Raw genomic sequence first — 26,747 nt, 5'->3', positions numbered from 1 at the left:
GATCGCAGATTCTGCCCTTGTTAGGTTTTTTTTTTTTTTTTTTTTTTTTTTTTAATTCTCTTGATATATTAAGCATGTAAGTCTTCTAACTTGTGGGCTTGGGTCGGGCCTTGAGTTGTAGTATTAAAACTTGACCAAATAAGCCCCTAAAGTCTTCAAACTTCTTTTTTCCATTAAAGCTCAAATCCTACAAGTAAACAATCATCTTTGTAAAATCAAGCATAAACAAGCAATTAAATCATGATAAAACGATAAGGAAAGTAAGTGTGTTTTACAACACATCAAACATCCCCACACTTAAGTCTTTTTCGTCCCTGAAAAAGTAATCTACACAGGATCATACCAAGTGAAAAATCACAAACTATCAGATTATTATCATTTTCAAAGCACAAGAAACAGCCTGACATATTGACCGCGATTGTTGATATTGTTGTCCACTTAAACCAAGCCACCAACCAATCAAGCCCCTCTTTTGCATTAAACATTTTAAGTTCAAAAATTAAGGCTGCACCTACCCCATCTCAGACAAAGAGAGCTAGAAATACTAGAGTCGAAGCAAACTGGTTCGACAAATCACCATAAGCCAAGGACTCGTTGATAGTACTAATTAGATGCACTCGGTGAAATTTTGATGGATGAATGGTCATGTGGAGGTCGTACGAGCTATTCTAAATATTATTGGACTTTGTCCTACAAATTCCTAATTTCATATTTATTGACTAAGAACCTTAGAGCCGCAATAGTGTATCCTCAGAGTCACCATCCCCAAGGTTACACGTAAACTCTAAGTCCCGTCTAGTATGTGCATCATTAGTCTCTTTTTCTAACTTTAAACAATGCTCATTTGACATTTTACAATACATAACTTTCTTCATAAGCATTTTGCTTGTCTTGAACAACTTTGGATAATACAATACATAACAAACTTTCAAAACATACTTTTTTTTCAATCTTTTATATCACCCTAAAATATATAACTATTTCTAAGCTCGTAAAAGATGGACATGTGGTGTGTGCTGATTTGAGTGCATTTAATTCTTACCATCTCAAAGTTTTCAGATTATGGTAATCCTCCCTAAGCATCGAAATTCGGTTTCACCGTTTTTCAAATTATAATATATATAAAAACTGCTAAAGGAGACTATCAAAGCTAGTTGGGCCTACCGACCCATCCCAAATCAGATATGCAAACCATCCCTTTTATTATTATTATTATTATTATTATTATTATTATTATTATTATTATTATTATTATTATTATTTATTTCAAAAGTATCCAAGAGTTCGTTAGCACATTGGTAATAATATTATTTCCTACTTAATGTAGAACAAAAACAATTTTCAAGGGACATTTTTCTTTAATTTATTTTTTATAATTTTTTAAACTTTTTAATAATAATAATTTTTTTTAACTTTTAACTTTTTTTTAATAAATTCCCATCCCCACACTTAGACCGAAATCGTCCTCGATGAGAAAAAGGAAAAGAAATAAAATAAAACTTCAAGAATAAAATTAAAACTTAAAAGAGCAGAAAGTAAAATAGAGAACGGGTTACTCCCCTGGTTTTGATGCAGATTCTTCATCAGCTGTGTATCAATCGAACGACCGTATAGCATTTTATTCGCGGACGCAACCTCGGGTGAACCAGTTCCAAAACGTCATCAGAGCAACCATGCACATAATAATACCTGCAATAACTCAAACTCGCTCGTATGTAGCAACGTACAAAACAGAAAACAAAACATACAAAATAAACATATTTTTGTGTTTTTGTATTTTTTAATTTTTATAATTTTTTAATTTTTTTGTAGTTTTTTATTTTATTTATTTATTTTTTTAACTAACAAAAATAAAATAAATAAAACAGATAATAAAGAAAATCATAATACAAACTCTACAACTCGGGCTGTCTCTCGAGTGATGCATCCATCACGTCTACGCCTAGGTTAATGAGTCAAGGTAGAATATCTCGACTGTCTGATCAATTATCGACTCTCCTATGTAGTGCTTAAATCTGTGACCGTTCACCTTAAACTTCCTGTTAGGGCACGGAAATTTGTCACTGTGGATACGTTATCATGACATATGTTCTAGGATCAGTTATTCTTAGACAGATCATGTCAGGATCAAGGATCCTCAGTAGTTGGTATTACTAACGATTGTTTCTCATGTGTAGGTTAATATTTGATAGGTATAACGGCTATAGGATGTGGTCTACCTAATATTTCGCTACAAGGCACATTCAGCACGTGGTCTAATGGCTGTAACACGTTCAGTGGGGATAATGGCGGATTTATAGGACTTCTTGTTGACTCACAAATAGCTGAGTACTGAGGATATGTTATCCTTGAAGACGTGTCTAGATCAATTATCCATCTGAAGAGTTCCAGAGCTATGTATAACGGCTGTATGACCAAGTCTGCCTAAACTTTCGCTACAAGACTTCTTTATGCACGTGGTCAAAGTTATGGGAGCAGCTAGTGGATTAGTTCCTTAAAAATAGGGATTAGTTGTTAATTATATTTTCTATATAAACATTGAGATACGATCGATTAGATAATTCACTGTATACACACACACTCAGAGCAGAACCAAACACTCTTTGTACACATTAGCAATTCTTGTAACATCGATCTAATCTCCACAACACTTGTAACCACTTTTTAGTTATCAATATAATCGACGGTGACAGTTTTCACCGTCCGGGGGTTTTTTGTGCCAGAGATCACGATAATCACATACTCATCGACCAGAGGTTACCTGGTTGATCCTTGACCGAAAGGACTTAATCAACGATTACTTAGTTAATCTTTGATTGAAGAGATTCGACCAAAGATTACCTTGATAATTTTTGACCGAAGTAAGACTATCTTGGTTAAGAGCTTTTTCCCTCATGATCAAACCTTTGTGTTCACCAATATTACGATTACACACTTGTCATTATCGAGTTAGCACCTTACCTCACTTAACAGATTTGGATACTTGATCCTTAGTAGATTTTTGTCTAAAACAATTTGGCGCCCACCGTGGGGCAATTGGTGCTATAATCCAGATTATTCCTATCAATTATCAACTTTTTCATACCCATATCACTATCAATGGCCTCTCAATCAACCTCTGCTTCATCAACCATGCCGGCTACGGTTCCTCTCTCATCAAGGACTTTGCCACTGATGCCTTCGCCAATCACGGGAACGCAACGACCTGCTGCTGCTGGGAGCAAGACGCAACTACCAGTCTTCCAGAGCTCAAAAACCGCTGCTACTACCCCGGTGGTTAATACTAACAGTGATGTTTCATCTATGTTTTCGCAGGTTAAGGCATACATGGAGCAGCAGAACAAGACTAATCAGAGGATCCTCTGTGAGATAGAGGATCTCAAGAAGAACAAAAGGCCAGCAGAGGATCTCACCCCCCTGATGCCAAGGATGCTGGATTTAACCAGTACAGAATCCATGGCGCAGTTCTCTCAAGGATCCTCGCTATTTCAGCCAGGATCATCTATCCTTCAACAGGGGTCCATGGGTCAACAGACTCGAGGATCCTTACTAATTCAGCCAGGATCATCTATCCTTCAACAGGGGTCCATGGGTCAACAGACTCAAGGATCCTCGCTATTTCAGCCAGGATCATCTATCCTTCAACAGTGATCCATGGGTCAGCAGAATCAAGGATCCTTATATTATCAGCAAGGATCAGTCATCCTTCCACAAGGATTCTATGGTACCCAACCTCAAGGATCCTTCATCCTGAATCAAGGATCCTTCTTTCCGAATCAAGGATCCTCAGGCGTCCAACATCAACGATCCTCCGAAGTCTATGAAGGAGACATAATCCCCATGCAGACTATAGCCTCTAGAGGACCAACTGTTATCACAGACTCCTCCTATCCCATCTACTCATCCGAGATGCCAACCTTCACTAATCAAAGAGGTAACTTGTATGATCCTTTATCCTTAGATGCTAACCGTGGTTCCATGCAGGATGCAGGTATCAACCAAGCTATGGCCAAGGAGCTGCAGAAGCTCAAGGATATGATATCCAGTGTTCCCGGGGTCATAAGACCAATTCCTGAGATACCTGAGGGAAGCCACAGAGTATCCAGATTCGCTCTGCCTATCTGTGATGCTGAAATCCCAAAGCGGTTCCAAACTCCAAAGATTTACGACGGGACCACTGATCCTGAAGAGCATGTAGCACAGTATAGGGAAAGGATGGAGATCAATCCTATTCCGGAGAGACTCAAAGAAGCTTGCCTATGCAGGGCTTTGGATCCACACTAACGGGAGCCGCTCTAAAATGGCTACTAAGTCTTCCTCCCTTTTCAATTACTTCTTTCTCTCACTTAGTTAACTTGTTTAACACTCAATTTTCATGTAGTCGGAAATTTGAGAGGTTAACCAGTGATTTATATCATGTTGTCCAACCTAGTGATGAATCCCTTAGGGATTTCGTCACCAGGTTCGGCAAGGAAGCTCTAGAAATCCCAAATCTTGACATGACTACTGCTGTTGAAGCATTCAAGATGGGAATTCAGAAGAGCTCTCCCTTTTATGATGATTTAGTGATGACTCCATGCAGGACATTAGACGAAGGCAGAAACAGCGCGTTAAGATACATCCGATTGGAAGAAGACAAAAGGATCCAGGATCGTCTTGGAGGACAAACAAAACAAGAAACTCCCGAGAAGAATAAAGGATCCTGGAATAGGAACAACAATTCAAAGTCGTACACAAAGTTCAATAATCAGAACGTGCGGGCAGTTGAAGAAGGAGATGACGATGAAGACTATCCTTGCATCTCCGATTATTGTTTCTCTGTGGATACTCATGGTTTGATCTGTGCCATGAAGGATCTCAGAGAAAAAGCAAGGTGGCCCCAAAAAAATGAGAAGGTTTTCGGCTTCAAGAACAAGTCTAAGTGGTGCGCTTTCCACGAAGATTTTGGCCACGCAACAGACGAATGCATCGGCTTAAGGAGGAAATTGGTTACCTCCTGAGCAAGGGTCACTTTAAAGAACTCTTGGGAAGGAAGAAATCCAAGATCCAAGATCCTGAAGACATTCCACAGAAAGCAACACCGCCACTGCCAGATGCTCATGTGATCAACTTTGTCTCCAGAGACTACGAATTATTTCAAGATTCTTGTGCCATAAGAGAAGATCCCGTAGTAGAATTCGAACTGGACGACGAGAGAAGACCGCCCATCCCCACTACTCGAGTGACTGATCAGAGAATCTTCTTCAATTCAAAGATCCAGGATCCTCACCAGGACAAGATGGATGTGCAAACGGTCAATTTCATTTCAGGAGGTTCAGACATATGTGGAACTTCTTTCTCTGCAGCGATAAGACTCGCTAAAGAGATAAATATGGATAACGGAGATCAACCAATAGTGTCAACCACCCTAACAACAGACAAGAGAATCTTCTTCGATGAGGAAGACAAAATGAACATACAGGATCCTCATCACGACGGTTTGATTATTACTTTATTTATCTCTAACAATTATGTACGCAGGATCCTAGTAGACGACGGCAGCTCGGTCAACATTATCCAACATGATGTCCTTAAGAAGATGAACATCCCGGATTCAGAAATCATTCCTTGAACTTTGGTGCTAGTTGGTTTCAGTGGCGAAACCAAGAAGACACTGGGGAACATCAACCTCCCAATTTATATCGAAGGATTAAATTCATACAAAAAATTTTGTGTTATAGACAACCTTTTATGTTGCAATGTTATTTTAGGTAGGCCGTGGCTCCATGGAATGAAGGCTGTAGCCTCAACTTATCACCAGTGCATCAAGCTACCTACTCCTTGGGGGGTTGTAAAGATAGTAGGTGAACAAGAGGAGACCAAGAACTATTATTCATCATCAATGAAGCTAACAGCCAAGCCAACCATAGCATAGCAATTACAGCAACATCCTAGGGACGTGCTGGAAGCTCGGGAGAAAGACCTTAAAGAAGTATCATTGGACCCCGAAGATCTAGAAATAAAGGTGTTCTTAGGATCCAGTATCCCAGTAAGATTGAGGAGGATATAATATCCTTCTTAGGGCAAAAAAGATCTACTTTTGCCTTCAAGCACTCGGACATGACATGTATTTCAAAAGAGGTAATCACTCATAAACTCGGACTTGATTTATCTGTTAAACCCATCCATCAGAAGCGAAGGAAATTCTCTCCTGAGAGGAAAAAGATCATACAAGAAGAAGTTGAAAAACTTCTTAAGGCCGGTATGATCAGAGAGGTTCAGTATCCTCGATGGCTAGCTAATGTGGTCGTTGTTTCAAAAAAGAATGGAAAGTGGAGGGTGTGTGTCGATTTCACTGATTTAAACAAGGCATTCCCCAAGGATCCTTTCCCATTACCACGTATAGATTCCATGGTGGATGCAACGGCAGGACATGAAATGCTTACCTTTATGGATGCTTCCTCTGAATTTCAACAAATTCAGATGGAACCATCTGATCAAGAGGATACAACATTCGTGACTCCTACCGGCATATACTGTTATACTGCTATGCCGTTTGGACTAAGAAATGCAGGGGCAACATACCAAAGATTAGTCAACATGATGTTCAAGGATCAGTTGGGTAAGACTATGGAGGTCTACATAGATGATATGTTGGTAAAATCAAAGAAAGCTGAGAATCACCTTAGAGACCTCGAGGAAGCATTCAACATCCTCGACCTATATAAGAAATTGAATCCGTCAAAATTACACTTTGGTGTTAAGGCTGGAAAATTTCTGGGATATATGGTGACGAAGAGAGGAATTGAAGCAAGCCCCGAGCAGATTGAAGCCATCCTCAATTTGAAATCTCCTGCAAACACAAAGGATGTCCAAAGGCTCACAGGAAGAATAGCTGCCCTCAATAGGTTCATCTCAAGATCCTCCGAGAAGTGCAAGGACTTCTACGACATTCTTAAGAAAAATAAAAAGTTTGAATAGACGGAAAGGCATGAGGTTGCGCTTACACCCTTGAAGGATTACTTATCCTCAGCTCCAGCCCTAATGAAGCCTGTGGATGGAGAATCCTTATACCTGTATTTAGCCGTCCCAGAAAACACAGTAAGTGCCGTCTTGGTGAAGGATCATGAAGTTGAACAGCATCCCGTTTACTATGTAAGTAAAAGTCTTCTAGATGCGGAAGCCAGGTATTCTCATTTAGAAAAGTTAATTCTTGCACTCATTATAGCGTCCACTAAATTAAGACATTATTTCGAAACTCATCCTATTATTTTGAGAACTAATTATCCTGTAAAGAATGTTCTTAGAAAACCCGAGTTATCAGGTAGAATGGCCAAGTGGGCTGTAAAATTAAGTGCATATGATATCCAATATGAGCCAAGAATAGCAATCAAGTCTCAAGCACTAGCGGACTTTGTGGCTGATTTCACTAGTGATCTACAAAAAGAAGCTGACTTGGAGGTTCAACAACTGGAAAAGACTAAGGATCCTTGGATACTCTTACACCGATGGTGCTTCCAACGTAAGAGGAACAGGATTAGGGAACCTACTGAAATCGCCACAGGGGGACATATTACCCCAGTCTATAGCCTGTGAGTTTTAAGCAACAAACAATGAAGCTGAATACGAGGCTTTGATCGCAGGTTTGCAATTAGCTAAGCGCATGAGGATCAGGTATCTTCAAGTATATATAGATTCATTATTGATTGCTAACCACTTTAATGGCTCATATGCTGTTAAAGGAGAAAAAACTAATCAGATACCTAGATGTTGTAAGGAATTAGCAAAATCCTTCGAATTATTTAGCATTGTACAAGTACCAAGAGAAGAAAATGCCGGGGGCCGATGCTTTGGCAAATTTAGCCTTATCTTTGAAAATTCTAGAAGATACGAAAATTCCAATCATTCATGTTCTCTCACCAGCAATAGGAGAACAAGAAGTTGGAGAGATAATAAATAACAAAGAAATTGTCCTCTGGATCCATTATCCTCAAATAATAGAGAATCATGGATCCTTCCAATCAAGAGGCACATCCAAACAGGAGAAATTCCAACAACAGAGAATCCCAGATCCTTCATACTCAAGGTATCACAATACATTTTATTAGATGATATGCTATATAGAAAATCTCTTGCAAGTCCATACTTGAGGTGCATTGAGGATCCTGAGATCAATGAAGTACTCAAGGATTTTCATGAAGGAGATTGTGGCAATCACACAGATGGAAGAGCATTATTTTCTAGAATACTTAGAACCGAAACTTCTGGCCAAACGATGAAGAAGGATGCAGTGGAATATTCAAGGAAATTGTGATGCTTGTCAAAGACACGCAAACATCCTTCATCAGCCAGCGGAGCCTTTATATCCTATATCCTCCTCATGGCAGTTCATGAAATGGGGTATAGATATTGTAGGCAAGCTACCAAAAGCACCCGGTGGAAAAGTCTTTATGCTTGCTATGACTGACTACTTCTCCAAATGGATCGAGGCAGAAGCATTTGTACAAGTCCGATAAAGGGAAGTAATATCTTTTATTAAACGAAATATTATAACTAGATTTAGTATTCCTGCTGAAATTGTTTGTGACAATGGTTCCCAGTTTATCGGAATAGAACCACTAACTTTTGTGACAGTTGGGGCATCAAAATGATTACTTCCACTCCGGTTCATCCTCAAGCCAATGGCCAAGCAGAGTCTAGCAACAAGATCATCATCACAATCTAAAGAAGAGGCTAGGATCAAGAAGGGAAAATGGGCGAAGAACTTCCTTATGTTCTTTGGGCTAACAGGACTACGCCTAAAAATGCAACAGGCCAAACACCCTTCTCATTGGTGTTTGGATCAGAAGCAGTAATTCCCACAGAAATGGTGGTTACTATGGCAAGAACGAGCATCCGTGATCCTGAAGCCAATAAACAAATCCTTTTTGAAGATTTGGACACTATAGAAGAACTCAGAGACCTAGCCAAGATCAGGGTGGTAGCATATCAACAAAGGGTAGCTGGGGCATACAACAATATATCAGAATCAGAAGATTTCAAAAAGGAGATCTAGTATTAAGGAAAGCCTTCCAAAATACAACAAATCCAGCTGATGGGAAGCTAGCTCCCAAATGAGAAGGACCTTATCAGATTGAGTCGGAAGCAGGAAAGGGGGCATATCATTTGCTCACAATGGAAAGCAATAGACTACCAAGAGCATGGAATGCTATCCACCTAAAGAAGTATTTTTTCTAATCAGGATCCAGTATCCTGAGAGGATATATTATCCTTAAAGGATCAAGGATCCTAATATCGGTAATATCTATATGATTACTTATCTATTTATATTCTTGTAATTCTATGGATAATATATTCTTAACATTTATCTTTTCCAAGTTTTTAAGTAACAATGCAGATTTCAATAAGAGGTTCAATGTCTAAGAGGTTGGCCACCTCTCCTTTACATATAAGGTACTTTACTATTTCCCTTGGCCTTGCCCACGATTGGGTATGACCCCCGATGGTCATATCCCCTAAGGTTTAAAGGTTTTCACCTTTCTCACGATTGCCAGTTGCGCACGCTATCCGACGTATAGTTCGGGGCAGCGGGACCAGTACACGCTTAGTGGCTGACAATTTCGTTGTCTCCGGCTATATGGAGGATCCTACGAATAATGGTAGACGTACCATTTCCTATGGTTTAAGGGGTTTTCAACCTCTTATCAAGGGCCATGTCGCCAGTTAACATCCGTATCTTTGGGCTTGTCCCCAGTTTGGGCTTGTCCCCAGTTTAACACCAGTTGCACGGGCTTGTCCCCAGATTACAACGGCTTGTCCCCAGATTACAAGGGCTTGTCCCCAGTATATTATTTGGGGCTTGTCCCCAGCTTGTTGGGTTTAATCCCAGTTAACATAATAAGTTGTTTGCAACAGAGTTTCTAAGTTCATTATGAAGATCAAGACTTATGGACTCAAAATCCATAAATTGCTTCTACCAAAATCACAAAAGGATCATTACTTATGGTAACCTAGTCTAATTAGACCTTATGTATGATTTATGATTGTCAATTTACCTTTATTTGTCTAAGATCTTTGTCATCCCTTTTACTTAAGATTTAAGATCTTTAAATTATTTTTTGCAAGAGGATATTCTATCCTAAATTTTTTTAGTCAAGATTATTTCTTAAAACTTTCAAATAAAGCTAAAGCTATATCAAACAAACTTTCAAAATAACAAGTAACAAGCATATTGTTTATTAAACTTACTTACGATTACCAAAATTCTTAACCCGGATTTCACCATTCGAAATATGGACCATCCTCCTGGGTTAAACATGTGTTACTAGTTGTTCATGATTTGCATGGAGAATAAGAGGAGCTGGATATATAGCCGGAAGGAAAGTTCCCAAGGAAACTCTATAGATATATGATAATTATATGTAGCTTGTCAAATCTCATTTGTTTTTGCAGGACGTTTGAATTCAAAGGAAAAATGACAGATGTGATCTTATCACAACCGCCATTTTGGGGGGCAATTGTCAGGATCAAGGATCCTCAGTAGTTGGTATTACTAACGATTGTTTCTCATGTGTAGGTTAATATTTAATAGGTATAACGGCTATAGGACGTGGTCTACCTAATATTTCGCTATAAGGCACCTTCAGCACGTAGTCTAATGGCTGTAACACGTTTAGTGGGGATAATGACGGATTTATAGGACTTCTTGTTGACTCACAAATAGCTGAATACTGAGGATATGTTATCCTTGAAGATGTGTCTGGATCAATTATCCTTCTGAAGAGTTCCAGAGCTATGTATAACGGCTGTATGACCAAGTCTGCCTAAACTTTCGCTACAAGACTTCTTTATGCACGTGGTCAAAGTTATGAGAGCAGCTAGTGGAGTAGTTCCTTAAAAATATGGATTAGTTGTTAATTATATTTTCTATATAAACATTGAGATACGATCGATTAGATAATTCACTGTATACACACACACTCAGAGCAGACGCAAACACTCTCTGTACACATTAGCAATTCTTGTAACATCGATCTAATCTCCACAACACTTGTAACCACTTTTTAGTTATCAATATAATCGACGGTGATAGTTTTCACCGTCCGGGGCTTTTTGTGCCAGAGATCACGATAATCACATACTCATCGACCAAAGGTTACCTTGTTGATCCTTGACCGAAATGACTTACATTGATAAGTTTTGACCGAAGTAAGACTATCTTGGTTAAGGGCTTTTACCCTCGTGATCAAACCTTTGTGTTCACCAATATTACGATTACACACTTGTCATTATCGAGTTAGCACCTTACCTCAATTAATAGATTTGGATACTTGATCCTTAGTAGATTTTTGTCCAAAACACTTCCCGCTTTAATCTTGTATCTCAATGGTGCCATACGGGAAAACCTCTGTGACCGTGAATGGTCCCGACCATCGGGATTTCAACTTTCCCGGGAATAACCTTAACCGGGAGTTATACAGTAAGACCTTATCCCCACACATGAACTGCTTATTACCCTTCAATTTCCTATCATGCAGTTCCTTCGTATGCTCCTTATACCTAAATAATTGCGCATATGCATGATCCCGGAGCTCCTCTAACTCGTGTAATTGATGGAAACGATTACCCTCGGCGGCGGATAAATCAAGATTAACCCTCTGAAGGGCCCATGAAGCGCGGTGTTCAAACTCAACAGAGAGATGACAGGCCTTCCCATAAATCATCCGAAATGGTGTGGAACCAGTCGGAGTCTTGTAGGCTGTACGGAAGGCCCACAGAGTGTCATCTAATTTATCGGACCAATCCCGACGATTTAAACCAACCGTTTTCTCGAGAATACGTTTGATTCCACGATTACTCACTTCCACTTGCCCACTAGTCTGTGGGTGGTAGGTGGTTGCAAGCCGATGGGTGACCCCATAGCGCTGCAACGCCTTATCCATCTGCGAGTTGCAAAAATGAGTACCTCGATCACTTATCAAGGCTTTCGTGACTCCAAAACGATCAAATAGACTTTTTATAAAATGGACTACCACTCGTGCATCATTCGTGGGTAGAGCTTTGACCTCAACCCACTTAGAAACGTAATCGACGACCACGAGTCTGTACTTGTTCCCACGCGTGGATGGAAATGATCCCATGAAATCAATTCCCCACACATCGAAAACCTCACACACTTGAATAGAATTTTGGGGCATTTCTTTTCGCGAAGAAATGATGCCGACACGCTGGCAACGATCCCAACTCTTAACGAATAAATGAACATCTTTAAAGATAGAAAGCCAAAAAAAACCAGAATCAAAGACTTTCTGCGCCATAGAACTAACACCGTGGTGACCTCCTGTCGGTCCCACGTGACAATGGCTCAACATTTTCCTTCCTTCATTGACATCTACACACCTCCTAATAAGCTGATTAGCACCGATGGGGAAAAGATACGGGTCATCCCAAAGGTAAAATATGATGTCAGCAAAGAATTTCTTCTTTTGCTGATAAGGCATCTTCGGGAGGTACCCGTCAGCGAGATAGTTCGCGAAGTCACGAACCAAGGAAAACCCTCCTCCTGTGCCGTAAAAAACATTAGACTCTCCATCGGAAAACGAACGTCGATCCTGACCCTCGAATATCCTAAATCAACTCCCTCTAGACGTGAAAGATGATCGGCCGCTACATTTTCGGCCCCCTTTTTATCACGGATCTCTATATCAAACTCTTGAAGGTACATGGTCCATCAGATAAGACGAGGCTTAGCATCCTGCTTGCTGAAAAGATATCGAATGCCAACATGATCCGTGTAAACAATCGTTTTGGACAGAACCAGATAGGACCTAAATTTGTTGAAAGGAAAAACCACAGCTAAAAGCTCTTTCTTGGTGATAGTATAGCTTTCTTGTGTGCCATTTAAGGTCCGGCTAGCATAGTAGATTGGATGGAAGTGTTTATCCTTCCGCTGTCCAAGAACCGCTCTGACTGCGAAGTCACTCGCGTCACACATCAACTCGAATGGTAACGACCAGTCGGGAGCAACCATGATCGGGGCGTTAATGAGTTTGTCTTTTAAAAGATCAAACGTTTCGATACACTACTCAGAAAAAACAAATGGAGCATCCTTTCCAAAATTTTGGTCAAGGGTCTCGCGATTTTAGAAAAATCTTTGATGAACCGGAGTTAGAACCCGACATGACCTAGAAAGCTAAGAATGGATCTCAAAGAAGTAGGCGGGGGAAGATTAGAAATGGTCTCGACCTTTTCTCGGCCAACCTCTATCCCCGCACTTTAAATCCGATGCACAAGAACAATGCCCTCGCGAACCATAAAATGACACTTCTGCTAGTTATGGACTAGGTTGGTGTCGACACAGCGGGACATCATCCTCTCAAGATTAAACAAGCAATGATCGAAGGAACTCTCATAGACGGAAAAATAGTCCATGAATACCTCCATGGAGTCCTCGATCATATCATGGAAAATGGCCACCATACACCTCTGGAATATGGCCGGAGCGTCACAAAGTCCGAACGGCATACGTTTGTAAGCAAACGTTCCGTAAGGGCAAGTGAAAGTGGTTTTCTCCTGGTTGTCGGGAGCTATCGGAATCTAGAAGTACCCGGAGAAACCATATAGGAAGCAGTAGTACTGCTGACCTGCTAAACGCTCTAACATTTGATCAATGAAGGGTAAAGGAAAGTGGTCTTTCCTAGTGGCATCATTCAGTCTGCTATAGTCGATGCAGACTCGCCATCCCGTCACAGTCCTGTTGGGAATAAGCTCGTTCCTCTCATTGGTGACGACAGTCATGCCACCCTTTTTAGGAACCACTTGGACTGGACTCACCCAAGCACTATCATAAATGGGGAAAATGATCCCCGCATCAAGGAGTTTGGTTATCTCCTTCTTCACGACCTCTTGCATTTTCGGATTAAGCCGCCGTAGTGGCTGAACGACAGTTTTGAAATTTTCCTCCATGAGGATTTTATGAGTGCAAAACGAAGGGTTGATACCCTTAATGTCGATAATCTTCCACGCAACAGCCTCTTTGTGCTCTCGAAGCACCCTCAACAACTTCTCCGTCTCGACCTCCATCAAAGAAGATGCAATGATAACTGGAAGCTTCCTCTCTTAATCTAAAAACGCATACTCAAGGTGGGCAGGCAAATCATTAAGCTCTATGGAAGAAGAAGGACTCTCGACCGAAGGTCGGTCCATCGGATCGTCTCGTACGATCCCAGCAGACACGCCAGATTCAAGGATATGCGACTCGGTGTCGTCATCTAAAGACTGATTGGTTACGGCAACCATCTCAATCTCTATGGACTCTCCCGGGATATGGAAGTTTAGGTTTGTAGACTCTCGGTGGTGTGCTGGGTAATGGCTGGTTCTCGGCCTGTGATGTACTTCCTGGGCTGTGCCTCTGATGCACCTTGGCCGGTGGAGACTGCAACTGAATCTCCTCGTGTACCTGCTTCTCTACATCTACCACAGGCTTGTCAACGACTCCACTCGTCGCCTCCTGAATCACGGGCTCACTACGTGCCCCTGCACCGCTCCTCGTCATCACAGCCTTCGCGAACGCCTTCGGATTTTGTTCAGTGTTACTTGGAAGTGTTCCTGGCGACCTTTCATTCAGACGACTTACTATCTCTCCCATCTGACGCTCAAGATTTTGAATTGACGCTCCTTGATTTCTCATGAATGACTCGTGCTCCCGAAATTTCTCTTGAGTCTCTTTGTGACCGGAGTCCTCTCGAGTCATAAGCTACGATAGAATCAGTGTCTGCTATGCCATCATCTCCTCTAACGCGGACTTCTTCTCCCCACTACTCGTCCCCTCACCGGAATCCTGGAATAGGCCCTGACACTCCTGGAGGCCGGACTGATTTCCGTTCCTCCAGTTGGAATTTTGGTTACCTCTCCACCCCGAATTATAAGAGTTGAAAGAGTTTTGATTTCAGTTTGGATTATTAACAAAGTTGACTGCCTCTTCCTGGAAACCTACGGGGCAATGAACGGTATCATGCCCCCCTCTATAGATCTCGCATAACTTACTTTTCACCTACAGGTCCTTTACGATCTTTGCCAACGCCTCAACCTGTGCTGCAAGTGCGGTGCTCGTGTCGACCGAATACATGCCGCGTGATAGGGAGTCGACGGTCTTGGTACTCTTAGCGGGTGGTCGCTGGTATCCACTCATGGCTAACCCGTTAAACAAATCAATGCACTCATCCGTATCCTTCGTCGTCAATAAGTTACCTCCTGCAGCCGTGTCGAGCATACTCTGAGTCGCGTACATCACTCTGTTATAGAACTTCTCAACAACTGCCCAGTCTTGTAGGCCGTGGTTCGGACATAAAGCAAGTAGATTTTTAAATCTCTTCCACTCCTCGTAGAAGCTCTCGGTGTCCTCCATATGGAATGAATGAATTTGGTTGCGCAAACGAGCGGCCTTAGCCGGATGATCGTATTTTTCGAGAAACTGGGTCTGCATGGCATCCCAAGTAGCAATGGATCCATGTGGGAGGGACTCAAGCCATAGACTCGCATGATCAACGAGTGAGAATGGAAAGATGCGGAGTTTGATGGCGTCTTCGGATACGCCAGCAAGATGAAACGTGTCACAAATTCGTGTGATGCGAGTGAGATGGGCATGTGGGTTCTCATGGAGCAACCAGTGAAATTGAGCAGAATGAGCAATCGTTTTCAGAATATTAGATGGGATCTGCCAAGTCGTGAGAACTCCGATAGCTGGTGGAGCAATGCTGGATCTCGTGCCAGCGTCGACCGGATGGGCCCGGTCTGCAATTGTCCTCCTCGGTGGTGGATTTACGTCACCCATAATTCTATCCCTAATGACGGGTTCCGAAAAAATGAGAGAAGAGAATGTATTACCGACGGACGTAGATGAACTGGAAGACGGTTTTGTACAACGTTTCTCATGAAGCTCTCTCTCTGGTTTGGAAAATCCTTCGGTTTCTGGTGGTCCTAGAGATCGAGTACGTCGCATACAACTATTAAAATAAACAAAGTAAACTAAAATTAGCTAAACTATTTTAAACTAACAAACAAAACAAATAAGAAAAACAAGCAGTAAACAAGGTAAGTCCTAACTCGAGTCGTTCTTAATACGCCTCTAACCGTGTCCCCGGCAACGGCGCCAAAAACTTGATGTGTGTATAATGATTCTCACAACGAAGCTTTAAATTTATTAAACGAAAATCCTAAAGAAACCACACAAAACCGGCAAGTGTACCGATCACTAATAGTATAGCACTAAGGAACTCCGAGTGTCGAACACAAGGACACGAGAAAATGTATTTATTACTTAACCCTAAATAAGACTCACCTAAGAATAATATATTTTTAAAATGATTTTTTATATTATTAACTATTTAACCTAACTTACTTTAACTTAAAAGACTTAAATTAAGAAAACTAGACGAAACTTTGAAAAAAAGATTTATCAGTGGGAAAAACGTCTACCTAGGTAAGAATCCTATTGAAGGTATAATAAGCGAATGGATTGTAGAATCTCACGACATTGGTTCCAAAGGAATGACACAACTAAGGTTCACTCAGGAAGCTAGATTACCTCTCGGTCTCACCAACAAACCCTAACCTACACTTAGTTGATTTTAAGAACAAAACCGGGTGACGAATTGTTAAAGTGATCTAATGCCGACTCTCCTCTCGGTCTCACCGACACACTACCCTAATGGAGACGAATACAACGCAACCAAGGATAAAAGAACAATTTAGTTTAACTTAAACTAGGTCAACTAATCGCTCACAAACCTAAACCCGACAAGAACCGAATCCGCTCTCGCGCGATCTTAATCCTAACAAGTAAAACCTATGAGTCGACCCTACTTCCTATCACCTCTCGGTCTCTAAGAAGGTGCCTACCCACTGATTATATTCAATTAATACACTCACTTAAACCCGACGGTTGTACTTCCCGCCAACAAACCCTAAACACCAAGTAAAGAGTTCTAACAAGCAACAATCAATAAAAATTTATTCAATTAATCAACGCAAGAGGTATATGAGTGTAATTAAAAAATTTACAGCCACTAAACACAACCTAATTCAATGTTAAAACAAACTTTACATTAACAATTCAATCCATGATTATCAACAATCCAAACTACTTACTAAAACCTAACAATAATCATCTAACCTAGGTAGAACTAACTACTTTAGCCTAACATTGATTTTGGAACGCAACATATAGTTAAGATAAACATCATAAACATCAACATAAACATAAGTAAACTCATTCAATGATCAAGAAAAATCAAGCACAAGTCAATCTCTAAGTTACTTGCAAAACAATCCAACATAAAAGATTAAACTTAACAAGTTAGGGTTCTTGAACAAAAGAGAAAGTTTATGGATGAATACTTCAATGTTATAGCTGAGATTATGAATGAATGAAGCACCTAGCAGCTGTACCAAGTTAACCTGAGCCTTTCTTCTTCTTGCCTAGCCGCCAACACAGCCACCACAGCCGCCACAAGACCTTTTCTTTCTTCCTTCCCTTTTGCTGATTTCTGATCGCAGATTCTGCCCTTGTTAGGGTTTTTATTTTTTTTAATTCTCTTGATATATTAAGCATGTAAGGCTTCTAACTTATGGGCTTGGGTCGGGCCTTGTTTTGTAGTATTAAAAATTGACCAAATAAGCCCCTAAAGTCTTCAAACTTAACTCTTTTTTCCATTAAAGCTCAAAACCTACAAGTAAACAATCATCTTTGTAAAATCAAGCATAAACAAGCCATAAATCTTAATAATTATACTAATTAAACAATTAAATCATGATAAAACGATAAGGAAAGTAAGTGTGTTTTACAACACATCAAACATCCCCACACTTAAGTCTTTTTCGTCCCTGAAAAAGTTATCTACACAGGATCATAACCAAGTGAAAAATAAGAAACTATCAGATTAATATCATTTTCAAAGCACAAGAAACAACCTGACATATTGACCGCGATTGCCGATATTGTTGTCCACTTAAACCCAGCCACCAACCAATCAAGCCCCCCTTTTGCATTAAACATTTTAAGTTCAAAAATTAAGGCTACACCTACCCCATCTCAGACAAAGAGAGCTAGAAAAACTAGAGTCGAAGCAAACTGGTTCGACAAATCACCATAAGCTAAGGACTCGTTGATAGTACTAATTAGATGCAGTCGGTGAAATTTTGATGGATGAATGGTCATGTGGAGGTTGTACGAGCTATTCCTAAATATTATTGGACTTTATCCTATAAATTCCTAATTTCATATTTATTGACTAAGAACCTTCGAGCCGCAATAGTGTATCCTCAGAGTCACCATCCCCAAGGTAACACGTAAACTCTAAGTCCTGTCTAGTATGTGCACCATTGACCTCTTTTTCTATCTTTAAATAATACTTATTTGGTATTTTACAATACATAACTTTCTTCATAAGCATTTTGCTTGTCTTGAACAACTTTGGATAATACAATACATAACAAACTTTCAAAACATACTTTTTTTAATCTTTTATATCACCCTAAAATATATAACTATTTCTAAGCTCGTACCATCTCAAAGTTTTCAGATTATGGTAATCCTCCCTAAGCATCGAAATTCGGTTTCACCGTTTTTCGAATTATTATTATATATATAAAAACTGCTAAAGGAGACTATCAAAGCTAGTTGGGCCTACCGACACATCCCAATCAGATATGCAAACCATCCCTTTTATTATTATTATTACTATTATTATTATTATTATTATTTTTATTATTATTATTATTATTTATTTATTTCAAAAGTATCCGAGAGTTCGTTAGCACATTGGTAATAATATCATTTCTTGCTTAACGTAGAACAAAAACAATTTTCAGGGGACATTTTTCTTTAAAAACTTTTTTATAATTTTTTAAACTTTTTAATAATAATAATAATATTTTTTTTTAACTTTTAACATTTTTTTTAATAAATTCCCATCCTCACACTTAGAACGAAATCGTCCTCGATGAGAACAAGGAAAAGAAATAAAATAAAATAAAAATAAAACTTCAAGCATAAAATTAAAACTTAAAAGAGCAAAAGTAAAATAGAGAACAGGTTACTCCACTGGTTTAGATGCAGATTCTTCATCAGCTGTGTATGTGACATTCGTGACAAAACGAGGTATACTATATTCACTACGTAGCAAGTAAACGATAAATCGGTTAATTCGTAGTGCTTAAACGAGTAACCGACCGATACTAATTATGACCCGTATACATACTGAGGGGTCATATACGAGTTATATATATGTTATAGAGGCTAACATATTGATATTTAGGCCCCAGTACGTTTAAAACTCTTTAAACGAAAAAGGTTTCGTTTATCGATACGCTATAAGCTTAAACGCAATCGTTAATATCAAAACGAGCATTGTAGCATCCGTTAAGCCGAAAAAGATTTATAAAACACTTATATGACATGTTCTAAGCAATCCGTGAAAATATTTTGGAATTTTACAACGAGTCAGTACGTTTTTCTTATTTTACAAAACTAGGCTGAAAAAACACTCGTTCTCACGCTGGTTTTCGCACTCGAACTAGTTTTCTTGCGAAAAACCGAACCCGAACTAAATTTTGGACCGAATTTTACGCGTGGCACGAAAACCGAGGCACCATTGGGCCAAAAAGAGGCCCAATGGGCCCTTATATCCTTGCGGCCGCAAAAGGGGACAGCCCACCCCCTTCTAGTATCTTTTATATATAAAAATATTAAGAAGATATTTTTAAAGAAAAATTTCCAGAAATCAGCAGACCTATTCTTATTCATCAAGTTTCATCAAAAACCTAGGGTAATTAGTGATTTTTTCTTGATTTTTAACCATGATTAACATAGTTTAACCATGAAAAATTAATCCTTGATTAGTTTTAAACATGTTTAACCATCCAAAAACCCTAAAAATCAAGTAAAACCATGTTTTGATGTTAAACATGTTTACAAACCAGGAACATATAATTTTTTGGTCAAAAACGCGGATTAGAACATGAATACAACGTTTTTACGGTTTGAAAGTTCGGTTTGAACCCAAAACCGAAACCCTAATTATCAAGGCTGTCACATGGATAATTTATGCTTGGTTTGATGTTATATGATATGTAGATACACTGAGTTTGCAACCCAAGACCCGGAGATTCGTTTAAGCTAGCAAAACTAATCGAAAACCGACAAGGTAAACCCGTAACACTCATTTAGGGGCTGTTTAGTATTAGGTTGCGACGTGCTTGTTGTTAGATTGTGAAAATTTGTTGGGACATTAGGGATCATATAAATGAGTCCCTGTTCAAATTTGGTAATTTTTCGATAAACGGAGAATATTTGGTGAATTTATTTCCGTTTATGAGAGTTTATTTGGGAAAAATAGCTAAACATACTGAAAAACTATGAAACTTGGTTTTGGAGTTTAATATGTGATGGTAAGATCACTGGTAAAGTTTGGGGATCATTGGAAATGTCTAAGTATGGTTTGTGCAATTATGGTTTAACCGAATTTTAACAGCCGAAAAACGCACAAAAAGGCATTTTGTCAAAAGATTTTGGTTCTGGAGATTTTTCAGGGGCTATGTAATAATATTGAGGCCATTTTTATAAATTATCTGATTTTTTGGAGGTCGTTGATATAAACTGGCCATTTATTACACGATTATAACCTATTAAATGAATTTTTATAAGTAAATAATTAATCATAAAATTTCTGAAAATATTTTTATAAAAATCTCCATGTCTTATTGTATTTTTAAAAAAATTTACATAATTTATGTATAAGTACATATTTAGTTATGATTAATCAAAGATTTAAATTATAATTGTTTTAACGAAACCGGCAGTTTTGTGTTTAACGGACTGACTGGTATGTCAAAATGTCAAAAGTGGTCAAATATCATGTTTTTGAATGATATTGATAAAAACAAACTTTTTACGAGAATTCCGGACAATTCGGGTGGATTGTACGCGTTTTGTATAATCAAACCTGGTGAAAACGGAAACGAACCCTGCGATCAAACCAGATACCGAAACCTTAAAATTCTGTAATAAATCAAATCATTTTATCAATCAATATATTTACTTAAGTTTATGTGATCTTGCCTAATCCCGAAATGCATAAACAATCAACTTGGCTAGGCTCGAGAAACGGTGAAACTGAGCCAAATCCAGTTTTTAACATTTCATAGTATACAACGTCACAATCTAAGACTATATTCATGTTCTGGGCCTAACGGCTATACCCAGACTAGTTATACAGCCCGATTTGGTTTAAACACTGTACTAGTATTAACAGTACGATACCGGTTATAAGAGTCGAGCTATAATCAAGACATTCTAGTTACCGATACGTACCACCAGTTTGAACAACATTAAGGTGAGTTTCACGACCCCCACTTTCTAAACTGTTTTACGAACTTTTGGGGTGAAAGCATGTTTACATATACTTATATACTTGAAAACGTGTGATGATGTGGATTATCTAAGTACTAACACTTGACAAGTCCCCACAAACACAAGTGATTAACTTCGTGCCGGTGACGTGTGGATAGTACTATCGGTTTGACAAACCCAACTGACAGAGTCGGTGGGGTATGCCGGAACATGTTAACCCAGTTGCACATTATCATTTAAACTTATTACATACTGCTATGTGGTGTTAGACATAGTACATACTTGGGGCAAAGTGGCTGTTAAATGCCAACGGGAGTGCATGGGCAGGGGTGGCCATGTGTTTTAGCTCGTTTCGGTTTCACTTGTGGCTTAGTATAATACATCATACACATACATGTATACATACACACTGTAAACTTTACGAACTCATATACTGATTTCGTTGATACTCGTGAAACTTGAAACTCACCAACTAGACGTAGTTGAACCGTTTTAACATGCTTTTCAGGTAAAGCGAAAGTGGAATGAATTGCCTACATGCTTGGTGTTAGAAGGAGAGTTGAATAGCTGTGAATAGACACAGACATATAATATTAAATAAAAAGCTCGTAAACCGGTTATGTGATTCTCATCTAGTTTGTAAACATAGTACCAACCCATGTAATATGGTGTAAATTAGTTTGTGAATTCCTTTATAAACAATGTTGTTGATACCAGTGTTATCTGTTACATTCCCGTATTACGCTTCCACAACTACCTAGTTGGGGTGTGACAGAAGTTGGTATCAGAGCCATTGGTTATAAAGAATTAGGATGTCCCTTAGGATACCCTAAGATAACCTTAGGCTCGATTAACTATGGGAATAAAATAATATTAAATAATATACACTGATGATTCTCGTGATGAACGCGAATGGACAAGTGGGTTATTATGGTCCGGAACGTAATAACGGACTTGTTTGTACGAGGAAATTCGAGAAGAAGTCGTAAACAATCGAATAGGTAAAAACAGCAACATAAGTGTATAAAATATAATAATAAATAAATATATGTGTATATAAACGATTATTTGTGCTTATGTGTATAAATACCTGCATGTATTTTACTATGATTAATATAGAAGGATATTATTCTTATTACTAACCATTGTGTAGGAATATGTCAAGATCTACTGATCGTTTATCTAATACCCTACCAACATGGTCTGAGGAGGAGGAGGAGGATCTAGAAGAGGAAACTGGGGAGGAATCAGAGGAAATGGAAGAAGGTTCAGATGCGGTAATTCCTCACGAGGTACCCTCAGGTCAACCCGACTTATCGGGTTACCGTTGTGACACCTATCCCCCTAGGGAATCCCCTAGGAATGTTGTAGGACAGGGAGCTACTAGTGCTTATCATTCACCTATTAGGGCACCCAGATCCCCTACTCCACCCGTACAGAATACACCAGTACCCCCACCCACTATTAGAAACCGTCAGACCGCTCGTATTTCAGTGCGGCCACCTGAGCACACCTCTCCCCCACCTCGATCTACGTACCATAGGGGAGAAACATCACGTGTCCAGGTCACTAAGATACCTATTCCTACTTGGGGTTTACCCGCCCTGGTACCCGAGCCACCTCGTCATTCTGATTCAGCATGGTTGGGTTTAGCGACTGATCAGCTTTTAGAACAATCACATTCGATAAATAACCTAAACCAGCATAGACATGATATGCAAGATCACATGTGGTACATGCAGCAAGAAATCAGAATTGTGCAAAGATCCAGTGCTCACAGCCACGGGCGTCAGGATCGGGCAATGATACTACTAGGAGTATGTTTAGCGGTTAATGTAGCCCTAGTGGCTGCTGTTGTTTGGTTGTGGCTTCATGTTACAAAGAATGGATAGGACATAGTAGTATTGCCTTATGTATATAGTCTTTTGATATCCCAAGCAGCATTTTGTTACAGCATGTTGGGCTGACTTGGGAGTTGTTTGTGGTTTAGTACTATTCAAGCACTGGCCCTTATCGGGTTAAGTCTACATGTCACTTAGTGACAAATTTTGATACGCATATACAAGCGCTGGCCTATACCAGGTTAAGCCTATACGCTAATTTTGGATGCATATGTACAGTAATTATTATAATTAATACAAATGTGTTTTCTTTGGCATAGTTGTGTGTTGTGAAATTGTAATATCGTAAAGTTGTGCTGGTCATAGTGAAACGATATTGATTATTATATAATTGATTATTTTATAGAATGGCCCCGAAGAAAGCGAACCCTTTGTCAGAGGCAGAAGTGGCCGCAATGATTGCTCGTCAACTACAAGCAGTGATACCAACAATTGTAGCACAAGTCACTGCAGGCATACGTGCTAACAATCCTGTTAATCAACCTACGAGCACCACCACGGCCACTGTTAATACACCTCCGCCGGACACTAATGTAGCCCCTGGTGTTACTACCCCGTTGAATACTGATAATGTCATAAATAATAATAACACTCGCCCAACTATGAATGTCACTGGGAACCCAGAACCTGTTGTGTACCCTGATAATATCCCGAACCCAAACCCTGTACCGGTTGTTAACACAACTAATAATGATAATACTCGGACCAATACCGATAATAACAATAATAATAACCGAGAACCCCCACGTCAGGAGTACTCATACAAACAATTTACATCATGTAAACCAATTGAGTTTAAGGGTATTGAAGGACCTAGCGGGCTGGTCAAATGGATAGAAAAGACCGAATCAGTAATTAATATCAGTGAGTGTCCACCGAACGCGTGGTCAAATTTGCTACCAGTATGTTTCTAGACCAAGCGCTGATGTGGTGGAATACGGTAGTCCAAATAAGGGGACAAGATGCTATTAATCGTATGTCATGGACTGAATTATAAACCATCATGCTAGAGCATTTTTGTCCTAAATGTGAGATTCAGAGATTAGAACACGAGTTATGGAATCTGGAAATGAAAGGAGCGGACCATGTGGGATACACGAATCATTTTAACGAACTGTCCCGCTTAGTTCCGTGGTTAGTTACACCGGAAACGAAGCGAATTGAACGTTATATCTGGGGACTGACCCCTGCTGTGAGAAGTATAGTGAATTCAGTAGCCCACCCAACATTAGAAAGTGCTGTATCTCAAACGGGTGTTGTTACTTTTGATCTGATGAGAAGTGGAGTGATAAGGATGCCAGGTGAAACAACAAGTTTAAAACGAACTGATTATGGGACAAGAATGCAAGGAAACCCTCAGAACAAACGGGCCGTCTGAATACCCGAAGTTATGCCATGACCAGTTCTAATTTAAAACAAGAGACCTATAAAGGGACGTTACCGAAGTGCAGAAGATGTAACTTTCATCATGTGGGTGATTGCAAACCGATCATTTGTCAGAAGTGTGGAAGAACGGGACACTATGCCCCCAACTGTAGAACCCCCACCAACACTTTTAACCGTCCACCGCAATCAACTCAACTACCTCGACCTCAACCAACCCGCCCACAACTCAACCAACAAACCCCACCTACCACGAACCTTCGTGCCTGCTATGAATGTGGCAGTACGGAACATTTTCGGAGATACTGCCCCAATCTGAACCAGGGTGCAGCGAGAAGGCAAAACCAAGCACAAGCATCAACCTCCAACGCAGCTAGGGGACGCGCGTTTGTATTAGGACCGGGTGAAGCGCGTCATGATCCGAATGTGGTGACAGGTACATTCTTAGTTTCGGGTCAGTATGCTTCAATTTTGTTTGATACGGGCGCCGATAGAAGTTTTGTATCTGTTAACTTCTTACCTTTAAAAAATATGCCGGTTAGTGAACTAACAAAACCATATACTATAGAACTCGCTAACGGTAAGTCTATACTTGTTAACCGAATAGTCCGAAACTGTTCCCTTATCCTAAACGACCACCCATTCCTTATTGATTTACTTCCAGTGGAATTGGGAAGTTTCGATGTTATAGTCGGTATGGACTGGTTATCTAAGTATAAAGCTGAAATTGTCTGTAAGGATAAGACCGTTAGGATACCTCTTCCGAATGATGAGGCTATGATTGTTCAAGGTGAGAAATCTGGTACGGTACTGCCTCTCGTATCTCAACTTAAGGCATTGAGATATTTACACCAAGGTTGTACTTTATACTTGGCAAGTGTAACAATTAAGGAACCCGAGGAAAAACGAATGGAAGACATCCCAGTGGTACACGAGTATTCAGATGTATTCCCCGATGAGTTGCCTAGTTTACCACCGACCCGACAAGTTGAATTCCGTATTGACTTGATACCGGGAGCAGCACCCATTGCTAAGGCACCTTATCGACTTGCACCTTCTGAAAAGCAAGAACTGTCCAACCAGTTACAAGAATTACTGGACATGGGCTTTATCCGACCTAGTTACTCACCGTGGGGAGCACCAGTGTTATTTGTAAAGAAGAAAGATGGGAGTTTTCGAATGTGTATTGATTACCGGGAATTGAATAAAGTGACTATAAAGAATTGATACCCCTTACCTCGAATTGATGACTTGTTTGATCAGCTCCAGGGTGCGAAGTATTTTTCAAAAATTGATCTTAGATCTGGTTATCACCAAGTAAGAATTCAGGAAGAAGACGTACCAAAAACAGCTTTTTGAACTCGGTATGGTCACTATGAATTTTTGGTTATGCCGTTTGGGTTGACAAATGCACCTGCAGTGTTTATGGACCTCATGAACCGAGTTTGCAAACCTTACCTTGACAAGTTTGTGATAGTGTTTATCGATGACATGTTGATATATTCGAGAAGTAAGGAGGAACACGAACAACATTTGCGGGAAATCTTAGAATTATTGAGGCAAGAGAAGTTATACGCAAAGTTGTCCAAATGTGAATTTTGGTTACAAGAAGTACAGTTTTTGGGGCACATTGTGAACCATCAAGGGATCCAAGTAGACCCAAGTAAAATTGAGGCCACTAAAAATTGGCAAGTACCTAAGTCACCAAGAGAAATTCGTCAATTCTTAGGACTAGCCGGGTATTATAGAAGATTCATTGAAAACTTTTCAAGTATTGCCCAACCTCTAACCCTCCTAACTCAAAAAGATCGAGCGTATGAATGGAGAGAAGAACAAGAAATGGCCTTCCAAACGTTTAAAACAGAAGTTATGTGAGGCTCCAGTATTAAGCCTTCCAGATGGAACTGATGAATTGGTGGTATATTGTGACGCATCTCGTAAAGGTTTAGGATGCGTACTGATGCAAAGAAAGAAAGTAATAGCATATGCTTCCCGACAATTAAAAGTACATGAAAAGAATTATACGACCCATGATTTGGAATTGGGAGCAGTTATCTTTGCATTGAAGATTTGGA

The sequence above is a fragment of the Bidens hawaiensis genome, unplaced genomic scaffold (assembly GCF_021521415.1).
Source record: "Bidens hawaiensis isolate Kalapana, Puna unplaced genomic scaffold, B.hawaiensis_p1.1 tig00020218_1, whole genome shotgun sequence".
Lineage (NCBI taxonomy): Eukaryota > Viridiplantae > Streptophyta > Magnoliopsida > Asterales > Asteraceae > Bidens > Bidens hawaiensis.
This window is presented reverse-complemented; position numbering follows the sequence as displayed.